The 18446-nt window shown below is 35.4% G+C and overlaps 1 long non-coding RNA gene across 1 annotated transcript; it reads left to right on the forward strand.

Annotated features, from left to right (window-relative positions):
- The first annotated feature begins 366 nt into the window (after positions 1-366).
- LOC111747219 lies at positions 367-14514 on the forward strand. Its single transcript, XR_002783445.1, has 3 exons — positions 367-454; positions 6778-6783; positions 14451-14514. It is a non-coding gene; the product is annotated as an uncharacterized LOC111747219 (long non-coding RNA).
- Positions 14515-18446: the final 3932 nt, after the last annotated feature.

Raw genomic sequence — 18446 nt, forward strand, 5'->3', positions numbered from 1 at the left:
TTTTTTGCTGTTGAGTTGTATAAATTCTTTATAAATTTTGAATATTAACCTCTTATTAGATGTATCACTAGCAAATATCTTCTTCCAAACAGTCGGTTGTCTTTTTGTTTTGTTGATGGTTTTCTTTGCCGTACAAAAACTTTTTAGTTTGATGTAGTCCCATTTGTTTATTTTTTCTTTTGTTTCCCTTACCCGAGGAGATATATCTAAAAAGAAATTCCTATTAGTAATATCAGAGAGTTTACTGCCTATATTTTATTCTAAAAGTTTCATGGTTTCAGGTCTTACATTTAAGTCTTTAATCCATTTTGAGTCTATTCTTGTATATGGTGTAAAAAGATCCAGCTTCTATTTTTTCTCATGTATCTGTCCAATTTTCCCAACACCATTTATTGAAGAGACTGTCTTTACTCCATTGTATATTCTTACCTGCTTTGTCATATATTAAGTGAGTGTATTGGATTGGATTTGTTTCTGGGCTCTCTATTCTGTTCCATTGATCAATGTATCTGTTTTTATGCCAGTATCAAGCTGTTTTGATTACTGTAGACTTGTAGCATAGTTTGATATCAGGTAGTGTGATACTTCCAACTTTATTCTTCTTTCTCAAGAATGCCATGGCTATTCAGAGTTTTTTATGGCTCTATATAAATTTTAGAATTATTTGTTCTAGCTCTCTGAAAAATGCCATTGGTATTTTGATAGGGATTGCATTGAATCTACAGATTGCTTTGGGTAGTATGGCCATTTTAACAATGTTGATTCTTCCTACCCATGAACAGGGTATATGCTTCCATTTATTTGTATCTTCTTCAATTTCTTTTTCAATGACATAATTTTCTGAAAACAGGTCTTCTACCTTCTTGGTTAATTTGATTCCCAGGTATTTTATAGTTTTCAAAGCAATTGTAAATGGGATTGTTTTCTTAATTTCTCTTTCTGAAAGTTCGTCATTGGTGTATAAAAATGCCACCGACTTCTGAGTATTTATATTGTAACCTGCTACTTTACTGAATTCATTGATCAGTTCTAACAGTTTTTGGGTGGAATCTTTAGGGTTTTGTATATATAGTATCATGTCATCGGCAAATAACGAGAGTTTTACTTCTTCCCTTCCAATTCGAATGCCTTTTATTTCTCTTTTTCGTCTTATTGCTGTGGTTAAGACTTCCAATACAACTTTGAAGAGGAGTGGTGATCCCATTCTTAAGGAAAATGCCTTTAGTCTTTCCCATTGAGTATGATGTTAGCTGAAGGTTTGTCATATATGGCTTTTATTATGTTGAGGTATGTTCCCTGTATTCCCATTTTGTTGAGAATTTTTATCATAAATGGATGCTGAATTTTGTTGAATGCTTTTTCTGCATCTATTGATATGATCCAATGGTTTTTATCTTTCGATTTGTTTATGTAATGTATCAACTTGATTGATTTGCGGATATTGATCCAACCTTCATCTCAGGAATAAATGCAAATTGATCATGGTGTATGATATTTTAAATGTATTGCTGAATTTCATTTGCTAATATTTTATTGAAGATTTTTACATCAATGTTCATAAGAGATATCAGCCTATAGTTTTCTTTGTTTGTAATGTCTTTGCCTGGTTTTGGAATCAAGGTATGGTGGCCTCACAAAAGGAGTTAGGTAGCCTTCCCTCTTCTTTAATTTTTTGAAATAGTTTGAGAAGAATAAGTGATAATTCTTCTTTGAATGTTTGGTAAAATTCACCTACACAGCCATCTGGTCCAGGACTTTTGTTTTTTGGGAGTTTTTTGATTACTGATTCGATTTCATTGGTGTTAATCAGTTGGTTCAGATTTTCTGTTTCTTCTTGACTCAGTCTTAGGAGATTGTATGTTTCTAGGAATGTGTCCATTTCTTCCAGATTGTCCAATTTGTTGGCATATAATTGCTCATCGTATTTTCTTATGATCCATTGTATTTCTGTGGAGTTTGTGGTTATTTCTCTTCTTTCATTTCTGATTTTATTTTTTTCCTTGATAAGTCTGGCTAAGAGTCTGTCAATTTTGTTTATCTTTTCCAAGAATCAAAGCATGGCTTCGTTAATCTTTTGTATTGTTTTTCTAGATCTATTTTGTTTATTTCTGCTTTGATCTTTATTATTTCCTTCCTTCTATTCACTTTTGGCTTTGTTTGCTGTTCTTTTTCTAGTTTTTTTAATTGTAAGTTTAGATTGTTTATTTGAGCTTTTTCTTGTTTCTTGAAGTAGATCTGTATTGCTATGAATTTCTCTCTTAGGACTGCTTTTGCTGTGTCCCATAGATTTTAAGTAGTTCTGTTTTCATTTTCATTTCTCTCTAGGTATCTTTTGATTTCTTCTTTGATCTCATGAATAACCCATTCATTGTGTAGTAACATGTTATTTAGCTTCCATGTGTTTGTGTATTTTCCAGTTTTTTTTCTTGTAGTTGATATCTAGTTTCATACCATTGTGGTCAGAGAAGATGACTGATATGATTTCAGCCTTCTTAAATTTATTGAAACTTGTTTTTTTTTGTCCTAACATGTGGTCTATCCTTGAAAATGTGCCATGCACACTTGAGAAGAATGTATATTTTGCTGCTTTGTGGTAAAATGCTCTGAAAATATCTATTAAGTCCATCTGGTCTAGTGTATCTTTTAGGCTCATTGTTTCCTTGTTGATTCTTTGCCTGGAAGATCTGTCCATTGGTGTCAATGGGGTGTTAAAGTCTCCAACTATGAGTGTATTACTATTGATCTCTCCTTTTATGTCAGTCAACCATTGCTTTATGTTTGTAGGTGCTCCTATGTTGAGTGCATATATGTTTACTAGGGTTATGTCCTCTTGATTTATCGATCCCTTTATTACGTAATGCCCTTTTTTATCTCTTATTATAGCTTTTGTTTTAAAGCCTATTTTATCTGATATAAGAAATGCTACCCTGGCTTTTTTTTTTCTTCATTTCTGTTTATGAGAAATATGATTTTCCATCCTTTTACTTTCAGTCTGTAAGTGTTGTTTGATCTGAAGTGGGTCTCTTGTAGACAGCGTATGTATGGGTCTTGTTTTCTTACCCATTCGGTTACCCCATGTCTTTTGATTGAACGGTTTAATCCATTTACATTTAAAGTGATTACTTATAGGTACATTGTTACTGTCATTTTATTATTCATATCTGTTATTTCTATTTTATTTTTTACCCCTTCTCTTTTTACAGAAGACCCTTTAACATTTCTTGTAGTGCTGGCTTGTTGATGATGAATTCCTTAAACTTTTCTCTGTCTGGGAAGCTCTTCATCTCACCTCCCATTTTAAAAGGCTAGCTGGGTAGAGTATCCGTGTTTAAATATTCTTGTTTTTCATAACTTCTAGCCTGCAAAGTTTCCATTGAAAACTCAGCAGACATTCTTATGGGGGTACCTTGTAAGTAACCAGCTTCCTTTCTCTTGCTGCTTTTAAGATTCTCTCTTTGTCTTTCATCTTTGGCATTTTAATTATGATGTGCCTTGGTTTCTTGGTCTGTTTGAATTCCTTTTATTTGGCACTCTTTGTGCTTCCTGAACTTGTATGTCTAATTCCTTTGCCAGGTTAGGAAAGTTTTCTGTCATTATTTCTTCAAATAGAGTCTCAATCACTTGCTTTCTCTTCCTCTTGAGGTACTCCTATGATTCAGATATTGTTACGCTTCATGTTGTCCCAGAGGTCTCTTAAGCTATCTTCATTTTTGATTTTTTTTTCTTTTTGTTGTTCTGATTGGGTGTATTCAGCTACCTTGTCTTCCAGTTTGCTGATTCTATCTTCTGTTTCATCCTATCTACTGTTGAATCTTTCTAGTGTATTCTTCATTCCAGCTATTGTATTCTTCATTTCTGTCTGGCTCTTTTTTATGGTTTCTATGTCCCTTTTAATGCTTACTATCTCTCTGTTGAGGTTTTCGTTGTGCTCAGCCATTCTCCCCATAAGTTCATTGAGCATCTTTATAACCATTATTCTGAACTCTGTTTCTGGTAGGTTACTTGCCTCCATTTCATTTAGCTTATTTTCTAAAGTTTTCTCCTGTTGTTTTATTTGTGACATGTTTCTTTGTTTTCTCATTTTATTAGACTCTCTGTGTTTGTTTCTATGTGTCAGGAATATTTGTTTCATCTCTCAGCCTTGGCTAGTTGGCCTAATGTGGAAGGTGTCCTGTGTGGCCCAGTAGCACACTCTCCCTGATCTCTTGTGCCAGGAGCTCTGGACGTGACCCTTGTATGGGTATGCGTGATCTTCTGTTGTTGCCAAGCTATTATTGTTGTTAGTAGATCAGTGGGTGGGATTAATGTTCAGGCTGACTAATTGTGTGAATTGGCTGCACCCTCAGGATAACAGTTATTGTGTGGGGGCTGATCCCACCGAGTGGGGTTTGCCCTAGAAGGCTTGTGTACTTGTTGCAACTACCCTTTTTGTGTATCACTACTCAGGTACTAGTCAGGAGTTGCTCTGTTGTGGTCTGGTGCCAGCCTCCAGATGTGTTGGTTTTGTGGCCCCTTGTGAGGGGCTACCCCATAGGCCAAGGTCAGCCACTGCTTTTGATTGCTCAGGGCTACCCAATGATAACTACAAAGCCATCCGCTGATGGTTCTCTATGATGGATCTACAGGTAAGTAGAAGAGACAATACTGTAGGCAGCTCTCGGTTATCCCCCACCCCTGACCTATGGCAGTTTAGCAGAGAGACCAGTGCTCCTCAAGGCCTGATACTGCCTATCAGATGCCTTTAAGTCTCTGAAACTGGATGAGCCTCTGGGTGATATGCATGTTGGGTGGTGCAGGGACCCTCGGAGTCCCTTGGGTCTAGTGAGTAAATTTCCCACTGCCACTGCAGTGTCAGTTTACATGTAATCCCCTTAAGAGATATTGCAGCTCATATAGGCAGCAGTGGTCTGTCCACAACTGTTTTCTTCAAAATGTGCTCACTGCACTAGCTAAGGTCTGTTGCTTGCGCTAACTGTTGAACCCCAGAGCCAAGCAGGGCACAAGAGGCTGCTTCTTAATGGGCTTCAGGCACTTTGTGGCTTGGGTGAAGTGGGATCTTAGGGAGACAAGGTCCATTCAGCCAATACAACCTCAGTTTTGCTCCAACTTCTGTGCCTGGGCATTCCTGCTGTAGACACAGATCACAGTGAGACCAGCTGCTGTCAAGGGCATTCCCACAGACCTCTGTGCTCCCTTGACACAATATTGCAAATCTTGCAGGCAGCAAAGGTCTGCCTGCCCTTGATTTCCGTGCAGTGCCTACCCTGTGCCAACCAAAGTTTGTTGCTCAGGTAAAGGGAAGGTCAGCGCTGTGACAATTCACTGTCAATGGGCCTCTGGGCAATTTGTGGGTAAGGTGGGGCAGGGTTTCAGAGAGACAATAGCAGTCAGATCAATACAGTCTCAGTCTTGCTGCAAATTTGGTAACTGTTGTGAGTTCCCAAAGAAGACCCAAATCACAAAAAGAACAGCTGCTGTCTGGGACTGGCCCACAGGTCCCCGATATCCACCCAAGTTCATGTTGGCAGCAGTGATCCGCCCAAGCCTACCTCTGAAATGTGAATCACAGTGCTGGTCACTCACTGAGAATGACATATGTATTTTTTAAAACTTGCTAGGTGTATTAGTTTCTTAAGGTTGCCTAAAAAAGTACCATAGACTGAATGGCTTTAACAACGTAAACTTACTGTTCATAGTTTTGGAAGCTGAAAGTTCAAGATCAAGATGTCGGCATGGTTGCTTTCTTCTAAGGAGAGTGAAGGAGAATTGATTCCATGTCTCTCTCCTAGCTTCTGATAGCCTCAGGAGTTTCTAGCCTTGTAGATAGCCTTCTTCCTATGTCTTTACATCATCTTTTTTTCTGTGCAGGTCTGTCTCTGTGTCCAAATTTCACCTTTTTATAAGAATAACAGCCATATTGGATTAGGGCCCACTCTAATGACTTCATCTAAACTAGATCATCTGCAAAGAACCTTTTTCAAATTGAGGTCATATTTATAGGTACTGGAGGTTAAAACTTCAACATATTTTTGGGAGATACAATTTGGCCCACACACCAGGTGTTCTACTGTGCCACCAATGTAAATCCTTGATCTAAATCTGACTAATCTGACTTGGGCCTCCCTTTACTCAGCTACTCTGAAAAGAAGAGAGAAAGAAAGCGAGAAGAAGAGAAGAAAAATATGAAGGGGATGTCTACAACCTCTCATACTAATCATACTTGAGGAGGCAGAAGGACTACTTTTACTCATACCTCTCCCAGCTCCTTATCTCCAAGAGGTAACCTACTCCTGAAGATAAGCACCCTCTGGCTTTAGCATCCTCCACTTATTCTGACCATGTGAACTCAATCTTTCCTACGTGACTGAAGCAAGAACTTCCTCTGGTCAGTGGCTCTTGGTACAGAATAGACATTAAGATAAGCTGGGGAAATTTTAAATAAAACACTAAAACTCAGACCCCAACTCTACCAAGTAAGTTGAATCTCTGTGGATGTACCCTGGTCATAGAGGTATTTTTAAAGTATCTCAAAGTTCTATACATAATGTGGTAACTAGAACTGGACTTTCCTTTCTGCTGTAAAAAAAATCAGAAAACTTGACAAAATATGTGAAATAATAGTTTTCAGACATTAGACTACATGAAGCACACAGCTGTGATCCCTGATAGAAGAGAAACTGAAGAGATGAGCCCTATTATCTCCCAGCTCTCTTCTTTAAAATGCCTGAGACTCAGGAAGTCATGGAAATCTGAAATAGAGCACTCCTAGTTAAGGAGATAAAAGTCAGAGAAACTGAGGCAGCCGGTTTCTCATAAGTGTTGCTGGATATAAAATGATAAATGTGTAGGGAGAAGCTCTACAAGTCCAAGCATGACTTGTAGCAGTAAGATGTACTGCTACTGCCAAGTAGCAGTAAGATGAACAACTCCTAGAGCTCCTAAAGGGCTGGTAGATATCCATTTCTGACCAGCAAGAATGGAGACTCCTTACTAAATACCCAGGACATTCAGTAGAGACTCCAGATGGGGTATGCTTTAGAAATAGTGCTAGCCCCAAAGTAAGAGATTTCTGCACCTACCTCAACAAAGCCTCAAAAGGATCATGCTGCTCCACAAATAACTGCCTCTCAGAACAAATCCCAAAACTTAAAAGCAACTGAATCCATTACTCAACAATGTAAAATACACAGTAAATGCATCCAGTCAAAAATGTGTAGACATGTGAAAAAACATGAATACGTGACCCCAAACGAGAAGTCAGTCAATAGAAAAATAACCTCAGAAATGAAAGAGAAGAACTTTAAATCAGCTATTATAAATGTGCTCAAGGACTTAAAGAAAAATAATACAATGAATAGAGGCATTAAAAATAAAAAGTTAACTCAGATGATTATAATATGCAGCTAAGGTTAGAGGAGCTGATATATGTTCTGTCCTAAGACAAAGTAGGTAGAAACAAATTTTTATTTTTGGAATAAAGTCAGAGAGACATTGAAGAAGGTAGGTAATAGAAACTTCCATGGTTCATATTGTGAGTCCATTTCCTAGAAAGCATTTTTTTATCGCCCATCTCAAGCATAGTACACTATGCATATAGATGCACTTGATAAAGGGATATTGGCCCTTTGATTGATAACTATCATGTACAAATGTTTTCAGAGTTCTCTCTCTCTCTAGCTCTCTTTGTATTCTCAACTAACAATGTGTTGTATTTAGCATGAAAGAATGACTTAATGGATTTAGATTTTTTTTTAAGTACACATTTTTACATTTGGCATGGTATTATAACAGTGTCTTAAATTTAATTATAGAAAATAAAATGTAAGCATCTGAAGACCCATAGGTATTCTCCTGTATCTTTATAGATACATAAAACTTGGGACTATCAGAACGTTGCAATAAATACCATATGCAGTCAGTAGAAAAAAATCAACAGTACTCTAAAGAGATACTCTAGGAAAGATGTTCTAAGTAGCTTCTTAAATCCTCATCTGGGTACAGAGATGGGAAAGTTAGCTGTTTGAGAATATATTTTCCACAGAATATACGGGTAAAGTCACTAGCTTCAGAAATGAGAACTATAATTCATTGCTTTTAAAAATGCAGTGGCTATGCAGATAGGTGACTAAGAGTATTATTTCAGAATCAAATTATGTGTGTTTAAGGTACTTCGGATTTGTTCTTGTGATTCCCAAACTTAACACTGAGGCAGTAGAGAACTTATGTTTTACTCAAAGATTCCCCAAAATATATACATAGCTTGTTCTTCTAAAAGCTGAGGGTTTTATATGGATCAAGAATTCTGTCTGCATAGTTGATTATAATTACAATCTTGTATCAGTAGAATAGCAATAGGAGTAGGGATATTTTTAATTTAAATAAAACTAACATTAGCTATATTGACATTTTAAAATTAGAAACTCAGTGACTCATGTAAAGAAGTGTTAATCACAGCAATGATTTTTATGCTTTTAAATGGTTAAATATGATATAAGAATTGTGTTCATGCAGCTTCATCCCTGGAATGTTATGAAAAAATCTTACAATTTTTTAGACTCCAAGAGAAAAATGCTGAATTGGAAAACATTCAATAAATGACCCTGAAGTTGACCCCAAAAGGAAAAATCATGCGGTAGAGAATATTTATATCTGAACTATGAGGAGCCAGTTTCTACCTTAAAATGATATCATGCAACATCCACTGAAGTCCACTGAAGTCCAAACTCTGTCAGAGATACTTAGCCCACACTGGTAGGAAAGCTCAAGGTGGCGAGGGGGAAGTAATGAGAAAACTGAAGCTCAGATGAAGAATTCCTTTCATGGAAAAAATGTGAACCCCAGAAACATTTTTATCTGATGTAGATAATACAACAAATAGGTATTCAGAAACAGGATAGAAAATTAAAAGCAGATATCAGGAAGCAGTACAAAACCGAGAAATCCCAAGTATGTGAGAAAAATTATTTTGGAAGAGAGCTAAATGGTAGCATGAAAGGAGAGGGTATGTGTGGTGTGTGTGTGTAGTGTAGGCACCATGGAAGCTATCTGAAGATATCACAGGGGAAAAATAAATCCTCATCTGGGTACAGAGGTGGATCTTGGGAATGATAGTGGACTGATGTAAACATAGTCAGGCGGTGACTACAATCGTAGATGGTGTTCCAGACATGGTTTTATATTTAGAGCAAATCAACACATACCCTGGTAATTTATCTGCAGCTATTAATGTGCTTAATACTCCCCCCTCCTGCCCCTATATTTGTTAGTAAAGGCCATTGGAAGTAGTTTGTTTTCAGCTAGCAAAGCCAGCAATATATCTTCAATTTCCTACCTTAGGGCTTATCAACTCTTTAGTCATATGTCCACAATTATCTATTTTATAAGACATGGTGCTGATCCATTACACTGATGATATTCTGCTGCTTGGATCTGGTGAGCAGGAAGTAAAAATTACTCTAGATACATTGTAAAGAGATATGTATGCCATGGAGTGCAAAATAGATACTACAAAAATTCAAATGTCTGCCATATTGGTGACATTTCTAAGACTTCAGTAGTCTGGAGCATGTTGAGTTATCCCTTCCATGGTGAAAGAGAAGTTGCTGTATCCAGCTCCTCCTACCACTAAGAAAAAGACACAATACCTCGTGAACTTTTTTTTGAAGATAACATAGAACCTATTTAAGTACTACTCCAACCCACTTACGACATAACCTCAAAGCTGCCTGTTTTGAGTAGAGCTCAGAATAAGAGAAGACTTTGGAACAGGACCAGGCTGTTATGCAAGCTGCTTTGCCATTTAAGCTATATGAGCCAACAAATATGATAATGTGTGAAGAGGGATGCTGTGTAGAGCCTCTGTAGGCCTCTATAGATGAACCACAGTTCACGTTCTAGATTTTGGAGCAACTATGTTGTCCTGTGCAGATAACTACTCTCCTTTTTAGAAAAGGTTTTGGCTTACTTCTGGGCATTAGCAAAAACTGAAGTTGACCCTGGACTATCATGTTACCATGCAACCTGAGGTACCCATCATGAACTGGTGCCTATCACATCTCCTGCACTAGATATAAAAAAATTGCTCCCATAATAGTAAGTCAAATACTTGTAACAAATTCATGTATATATTTCTTCTAGTGATTCTGCTATATTGTACCCTGATTGATACATAGCTATACTCCAAGCACAAGCCATAATAACTTGTGGACTGTGGCTCAGCTCTGTCAAAGGTAGAGATGATGTCAAGTTCAGATTCCCTCATAAATTGACATGGAAATCACTGATGTGACACGGTTTCATGATATTTGATAGTTCTCCTTCCCTAAATTCTGTCCCACTGGGCTTGTAAGGATTTTCCTAAGGAATTATTTGCATCCTTATTGACTTAAATACTTAAGTACTTAGAAGGGGCAGCCCAATTTGTAAGTTAACTGTAAGTGCAGGTTAGTTTTCTATATTAGGGTGACAGCTGCTGCTGTAACATTATGTCATAACGCTAAAAGGTTCAAGCTCACATGTATATGTGTGTATACACATATATAATATATCCATACATATGTGTGTATACATTATATACATGTTTCATATATATATAATATCTAGGTTATGGAACTATAAAATCTTTTTCCTCCTTTGATTTTCTTCATAAAGAAACAGTATTTTATAATCAGAGAGGACTTACATTAAAAAGAAAAATCATTACCTTCTCTGTGACTTAAACAGAAAGTAGATCCCTAGGTCATGGTCAGTGCAGACCATTTCATTTGATGAGGGACAGTATATTAAATAGAATATGGAGAATTTTCTGTACTTCATCAGGATAACAATGGTAGGAGGCTGACAGAAGTTATTTCACTGGGAAGGTAAGAGTTAGTTAAAAGAGAGGTAAGAAAAACAGTACTGTCTAGTAGTTAATCACACAGATTCTGGTGCTGGCCTACTTCTTACCCCAACTCCACCCCTTATTTTTTGTGTGGCTGGCAAATTATTTAATTTTTCTGCCTCAATTGTCTTATCTGTGAAATGAGGATAATAACTATTTACCTCCAAGGGTCATTGTAAGGATTCAATGAGTTAATATATGTTCTTGTTCAATAATGAGAGCTATTATCATTATTGTTTTCAAGTTTGGCCTTGAGCTTGTTCTGAGCTAGCAATGGCAGTCTTGTGCACTAGGAGAAGATGCCAAGGCACAGACCCTCCATAGCCCTCTTTTAACTTGTTCTGACTGTGGCATGTCGGGAGCATCCAGACAATCTAAACTTAAACTCTGTGGGTAATTTTTTTTTCTCTTAAAGTCAGCATAAGCCTTTCCATTGCTCTCATGGAACAAAAAGATCCCTGACCATTGCTGATTTTTATCACTGTTGTTACTGTTAATAACAGAGTTGTAGATGTAAAAAACAAAGGAATTACCAACCAAGGGACTAAACACTAAAACTAACCCACTAATAAAAGATCACAATGTGACTTTTCTTTCCATTCTTTTCTTTTCCATGTTTTAAAATGTTAACTTAAAATGTCATATTGTTAAATTAAATTTTGTATTTTGAAGAATGTTAAATAAGACCAGTTTCTGCTAGATTTAACATGATGATTTCTCTGGTTCAGTATGAGACTAAGAATGTAAATTCCATGAGGACCATGGCCTTACCTATCTTCTATATTGCTCTGTCCCTAATTCTTCAAAGGCAGTACCTGATCAATATATAATCTGTTAATAAACTTTAAAATGGAAAAATATAGTTAGTTTTACTTTTTATTTGTGCATTTATAAAAGAAATTGCTAAAACAATCCCATTAACAATTACATCAAAAGGAATAAAATACTTAGAAATAGATTTAACTGAGGAGATTAAAGCTATAAGACATTAATGAGAGAAATTGAAAAAGACACAAATAGCTGGAAAGATATTCTGTGCTTATGGCTTGAGAGAATTAATATTGTTTAAATGTCCATACTACTCAAAGTAATCTATGGATTCAGTTCAATCCTTATCAAAATTCTAATGGCATTTTTCACAGAAATAAACCAAACATTCTAAAGTTTGTGTGGAAACACAAAGATCCCAAATGGCCAAAGCAATCCTGAGAAAGAATTACAAAGCTGGAGGCATCACACTTCCTGATTTCAAACCATATTACAAAGCTATAGTACTAAACAACAGTATGGTATTTGCATAAAAACAGTCTCATAAAATAATGAAACAGAGTAGATAGCCCAGAAATAAACTCACATATATATGGTCAATTAATTTATAACAAAGGTGCCAAGAATATACAATGAGGAAAGGGAAAGTCTTTTCAAGAAAAAGTGTTGAAAAAATTGGACAGCCACATGCAAAATAATGGAATCGGATCACTACCATATACCACACACAAAAATCAACTCAAAATGGATTTAATACATAATTTTAAGATCTAAAATTATAAAACTCCTAAAGAAAACATAAGGGTAAGCTCCTTGACATCAGTCTTGGTGACAACTTTTTGAATTTGTCAGCAAAAGCAAAAATAAACAAGTGGGACTACATCAAACTAAAAAATCTTCTGCAAAGCGAAATAAACCATCAACAAAATTAAAAGGTAATATACTTAATGAGAGGAAATATTTGCAATTCATATATCTTATAAAGGGTTTATATCTAAAGTATATAAGGAGCTCATACAATTCAATAGCAAAAAAATAATAATTTGATTTAAAAATGGGCAGAGAAACTGAATAGACATTTTCAAAGAAGATATACAAGTGGCCAATAGGTACATTAAGAGCTGCTCAACAGTACTAATCATCAGAGAAATGCACACGAAAACCATGAGATATCACCTCATACCTGTTAGAATGGCTACCATCAAAAGGAGAAGCGATAACAAGTATTGACAATGATGTAGAGAAAATGGAATCCTTGTGCTTTGTTGGTGAGAATGTAAATTGATACAGTCACCATAGAAAAAAGTATGGCCGTTCCTCAAAAAAACTAAAAATAGAACTACCATATAATCCAGAAATCGCATTTCTGGGTATTTATCTGAAGGAAACAAAAATCACTATTTTAAAAGTATCTGCACCCTCATGTTTATTGCAGCATTAATTTCAATAGCCTCTACATGGAAGCAATCTAAGTCTCCATTGTTAGATGGTACACACAATGGAATACTATTAATACTGCCATTTGTGACAACATGGATGAACCTTGAGAGTATTATTCTAAGTGAAATAAATCAGGCAGATAAAACTAAATACTGTGCAATTTCATGTATATATGGAATCTAAAAAAAACCTGAGCTCATAGATGCAGAGAAATAAGTGAGACAGAAAAAGTCAGATTTCATATGATTTTACTTATATGTGGAAAGTATTGAACAAAATAACTGAACAAACGGTATGAAAACAGACTCATAGATACAGAGAATAAACTGGTGATTGCTAGATGGGAGGCGGGGTGAGGACTGGGTGAAAAAGGTAAAGGTATTAAGAAGTTTACATTGGTAGTTATAAAATAGTCCAGGGGATGTAAAGTATAGCATAAGGAATATAGTCAGTTATATTGTAATAACTATATAGTGCCAGTTGAGTACTAGACTATTTGGGAGGATCACTTTGTAATTATATAAAAGTCTAACCACTATGCTGTACACCCGAAACTAATATAAAATAATATGGAGTGTCAATTCTAATTGAAAACAAAAATTCCCACTTTACATTTTATCATATATTATTGTAATAACCATAATTAAAATAACCATTCCATTTTGCAATTTATTTTGCTTTTTTATTTTTGTCACCATGCTAAACATTACTTCTCCAGTACTTATTTACCTTTAACTGGAAGTTTGCACCTTTTGACCACTTTCTTTCATTTCACTCACTCCCACTGCCCAGTTAGTGACCTTGAGCATCTTTTCATATGTCTATTGGCCATCTGTATTTCCTCTGTGGAGAAGTATCTGTTCAGGTCTTTGGCCCATTTTTTAATTGGATTGTTTGTTTTTCTGTTGTTGAGTTGTATAAGTTTTTTGTGTATTTTGGATATTAACCTCTTATCACATGTATCATAAGCAAATATCTTCTCCCATTCAATCAGTTGTATATTCTTTTTGTTGGTGGTTTCCTTTGCTGTGCAAAAACTTTTTTTTGATGTAGTCTCATTTGTTTATTTTTTCTTTTGTTTCCCTTGCCTGAGGAGATACATCCAAAAAGAAATTACTATTAGTAATATCAGAGAATTTACTGCCTATGTTTTCTTCTAAAAGTTTTATGGTTTCGGGTCTTACAATTTAAGTCTTTTATCTATTTTGAGTCTATTCTTGTATACAGTGTAAAAAGGTGGTCCAATTTCTTTTGGTTTTCATATATCTGTCCAATTTTCTCAACACCATTTATAGAAGAAGCTGTCTTTACCCCATTGTATATTCTTTCCTCTTTTACTGTATATTAAGTGAGTATACAGGCATGGATTTATTTCTGGGCTCTCTATTCTGTTCCATTGACCAATGTATCTGTTTATACCAGTATCATGCTGTTTTGATTACTGTAGCCTTGTAGTATAGTTTGATATGAGGTAGTGTGATACCTTCAACTTTGTTCTTTCTCAGGATTGCCTTAGCTATTCTTCTGGGTTTTTTATGATTCCACATAAATTTTAGGATGATTTGGTCTAGCTCTCTGAAAAATGCCATTGGTATTTTGATAGGGATTGCATTGAAACTATGATTGCTTTGGGCAGTATGGCCATTTTAATGATGTTGATTCTTCCTAACCATGAGTACAATATATGCTTCCATTTATTTGTATCTCTTCAACTTTTTTTTTCAAGGACTTATAATTTTCTGAAAACAGGTTTTCTACCTTCTTAGTTAATTTGATTCCCAGGTATTTTATAGTTTTTGATGCAATTGTAAATGGGATTGTTTTCTTAATTTCTCTTTCTGAAAGTTCATCATTGGTGTATAAAAATGCCACAGACTTCTGAATATTTATTTTATAACCTGCTACTTTACTGAATTCATTGATCAGTTCTAACAGTTTTTTGGTGCAATCTTTAGGGTTCTCTATATATAATATCATATCATCATCAAATAATGAGAATTTTACTTCTTCCCTTCCAATTCAGATACATTTTTTTCTTTCTTGTCTTATTGCTATGGCTAAGGCTTCCAATACAATGTTGAAGAGGAGTGATGAAAGTGACCATTCTTGTCTTATTCCTGATCTTAAGGGAAACGTTTTTAGCCTTTCTCCATTGAGTATAATGTTAGCTGAAGGTTTGTCATATATGGCCTTTATTATGTTGAGGTATGTTTCCTCTATTCCCACTTTGCTGAGTTTTTATCATAAACGGATGCTGGATTTTGTCGAATGCTTTTTCTGCATCTATTGATATGATAATACGGTTTTTATCTTTCAATTTGTTAATGTGATGTATCACATTAATTGATTTGTGGATATTGTACCAACCTTGCATCCCAGGAATAAATCCAACTTGATCATGGTATATGATATTTTTAATATATTGCTGAATTTGGTTTGCTAATGTTTTGCTGAGGATTTTTACTTCAAAGTTCATAAGAGATATTGGCTATAGTTTTCTTTTTTTGCAATGTCTTTGTCTGGTTTTGGAATCAATGTAATGGTGGCCTCATAAAAGGAGTTAAGGAGCTTTCCCTCTTCTTGAATTTTTTGGAATAGTTTGAGTAGAATAGGTGTTAATTCCTCTTTGAATGTTTCATAAAATTCACTTATGAAGCCATCTGGTCTAGGACTTGTTTTGGGGGAAGATTTTGATTACTAATTCGATTTCATTGGTGGTAATTGGTTGTTTCAGATTTTCTGTTTCTTCTTGACTCAGTCTTGGGCGATTGTGTTTCTAGGAATGTGTCCATTTCTTCCAGATTGTCCAATTTGTTGGCATATAATTTCTTGTAGTAATGTCTTATGATCCTTTCTATTTCTGTGGAGTCCATAGTTATTACTTCCCTTTCATTTCTGATTTTATTTATTTGACTCTACTCTCTTTTTTCCTTGATAAGTCTGGCTAAGGGTCTGTCAATTTTGTTTATCTTTTCAAAGAACCAGCGCTTGGCTTCATTAATCTTTTGTATTGTTTTTCTAGATCTATTTCGTTTATTTCCACTTTGATCTTTATTATTTCCTTCCTTCTATTTACTTTTGGCTTTGTTTGCTGTTCTTTTTCTAGTTTTTTTAATTGTAAGTTTAGATTGTTTATTTGAGCTTTTTCTTGTTTCTTGAAGTAGGTCTGTATTGCTATGAATTTCTCTCTTAGGATTGCTTTTGCTGTGTCCCATAGAATTTGAGTCGTTGTGTTTTCATTTTCATTTCTCTCTAGATATATTTTGATTTCTTCCTCGACCTCATTAAGAACCCATTCATTGTGTAGGAGCATGTTATTTAGCCTCCATGTGTTTGTGTATTTTTCAGTTTTTTCTTGCAGTTGATTTCTAGTGTCATATCACTGTGATCAGAGAAGACGATTGATATGATTTCAGCCTTCAAAATTTATTGAGACTTGTTTTGAGTTCTAACATGTGGTCTATCCTTAAAAAATGTTTTGCTGCTTTGTGGTAAAATGCTTTGAAAATATCTATTAAATCCATATGTTTTAGTGTGTCTTTTAGAACCATTGTTTCCTTGTTGATTTTTTGCCTGAAGTTCTGTCCATTGGTCTCCATGGGGTGTTAAAGTCTCCTACTATGAGTGTATTAATGTTGATTTCTCTTTTTATGTCAGTCAATAATTGCTTTATGTATGTAGATGCTCCCATGTCGGGTGCATATATGTTTACTAGCATTATGTCCCCTTGATTTATCGATCCCTTTATCCTTATGTAATGTCCTTCTTTGTCTCTTATTGTAATTTTTATTTTAAAGTCTATTTTATCTGATATAAGTATTGCTACCCCGGCTTTTTTTTTTTTTTCATTTCCATTTGCATGAAATATCTTTTTCCATCCTTTACTTTCAGTATATGAGTGTCATTTGATCCAAGTGGGTCTCTTGTAGACAGCATATGCATGGGTCTTGTTTTCTTATCAGCTACCCCGTATTTTTTCTATTCAGCTACCCTGTATCTTTTGATTGGAGCATTTAATTTGTTTACATTTAAAGTGATTACCTATAGGTACATAGGTACTGCCATTTTATTATTCGTATTTGTTATTTCTATATTCTTTTATCCTTTCTCTTTTTATAGAAGCTCCTTTAAATTTCTTGAAATACTGGTTGTTAGTGATGAATTCCTTAAGTTTTTCTCTGTCTGAGAAGCTCTTTATCTCGCTTCTATTTTAATCAAAAGCCTTGCTGGGTAGAGTATTTGTAGATTCTTGTTTTTCACAACTTTGAACATTTCTTGCCAGTCCCTTCTGGCCTGCAAAGTTTCCATTGAAAACTCAGCAGACATTCTTATGGTGGTACCCTTGTCAGTAACTAGCTGCCTTTCTCTTGCTGCTTTTAAGATTCTCACTCTGTCTTTGACCTTTGGCATTTTAATTATGATGTGTCTTGATGTGGATCTGTTTGACTTCCTCTTGTCTGAGACTCTCTGTGCTTCTCAAACTTGTATGTCTAATTCCTTTGCCAGGTTAGGGAAGTTTTCTGTCATTATTTCTTCAAATAGATCCTTAATCCCTTGCTCTCTCTCTTTTCCTTTGGGTACTCTTATTACGCTTCATGTTGTCCCAGAGGTCTCTTCAACTATTCTCATTTTTTTTAAATCTTTTTTTCTTTTTGTTGTTCTGATTGGGTGTATTCTGCTACCTTGTCTTCCAGTTTGCTGATTCTATCTTCTGCTTTGTCTAATCTACTGTTGAATCCTTCCAGTGTATTTTTCATTCCAGTTATTGTATTCTTCATTTCTGTCTGGTTCTTTTTTATGGTTTCTATGTCCTTTTTTATGCTTATTATCTCTCTGTTAAAGTTCTTATTGTGTTCATCCATTCTCCCCCTAAGTTTGTTGAGAACCTTTATAACCATTATTTTGAACTCTGTCTCAAATGGAGGTTGCTTGCCTCCATTTTGTTTAGCTTATTTTCTGGAGTTTTCTTCTGTTGTTTTATTTGTGGCATGTTTCTTTGTTTTTGTTTTTTTTTTTCCATCTTATTAGTGTGGGTCCCAGGCCTGGCACATCACAGGTCTGGCTGTGATCCAGGCTTGTGCCTAGGAATAGGACCCCGGATTTAGAATGTTACATTAGTGTAGTAGGGCACCTGTGCCTAAAATATGTAAACATAATTCAGCTTATTGTATCGCGCATGTGTGGCTGAATGCCACTATTGTACTCTGATGTGTAGAGCCATGCTGTCCCCTGGGGAGCAGAAGTGGAGCACAAGAAGGGGAGCAGAAGAAGAGCAGAAGTAGAAGCACATTCCCTGCAATAGAACTGCACTCCCTGCACTAGAACGGCACTCCCCACAATAAAGTTGGTGCTTGCC

Source organism: Pteropus vampyrus, unplaced genomic scaffold, assembly GCF_000151845.1.
Source record: "Pteropus vampyrus isolate Shadow unplaced genomic scaffold, Pvam_2.0 Scaffold215, whole genome shotgun sequence".
Classification (NCBI taxonomy): domain Eukaryota; kingdom Metazoa; phylum Chordata; class Mammalia; order Chiroptera; family Pteropodidae; genus Pteropus; species Pteropus vampyrus.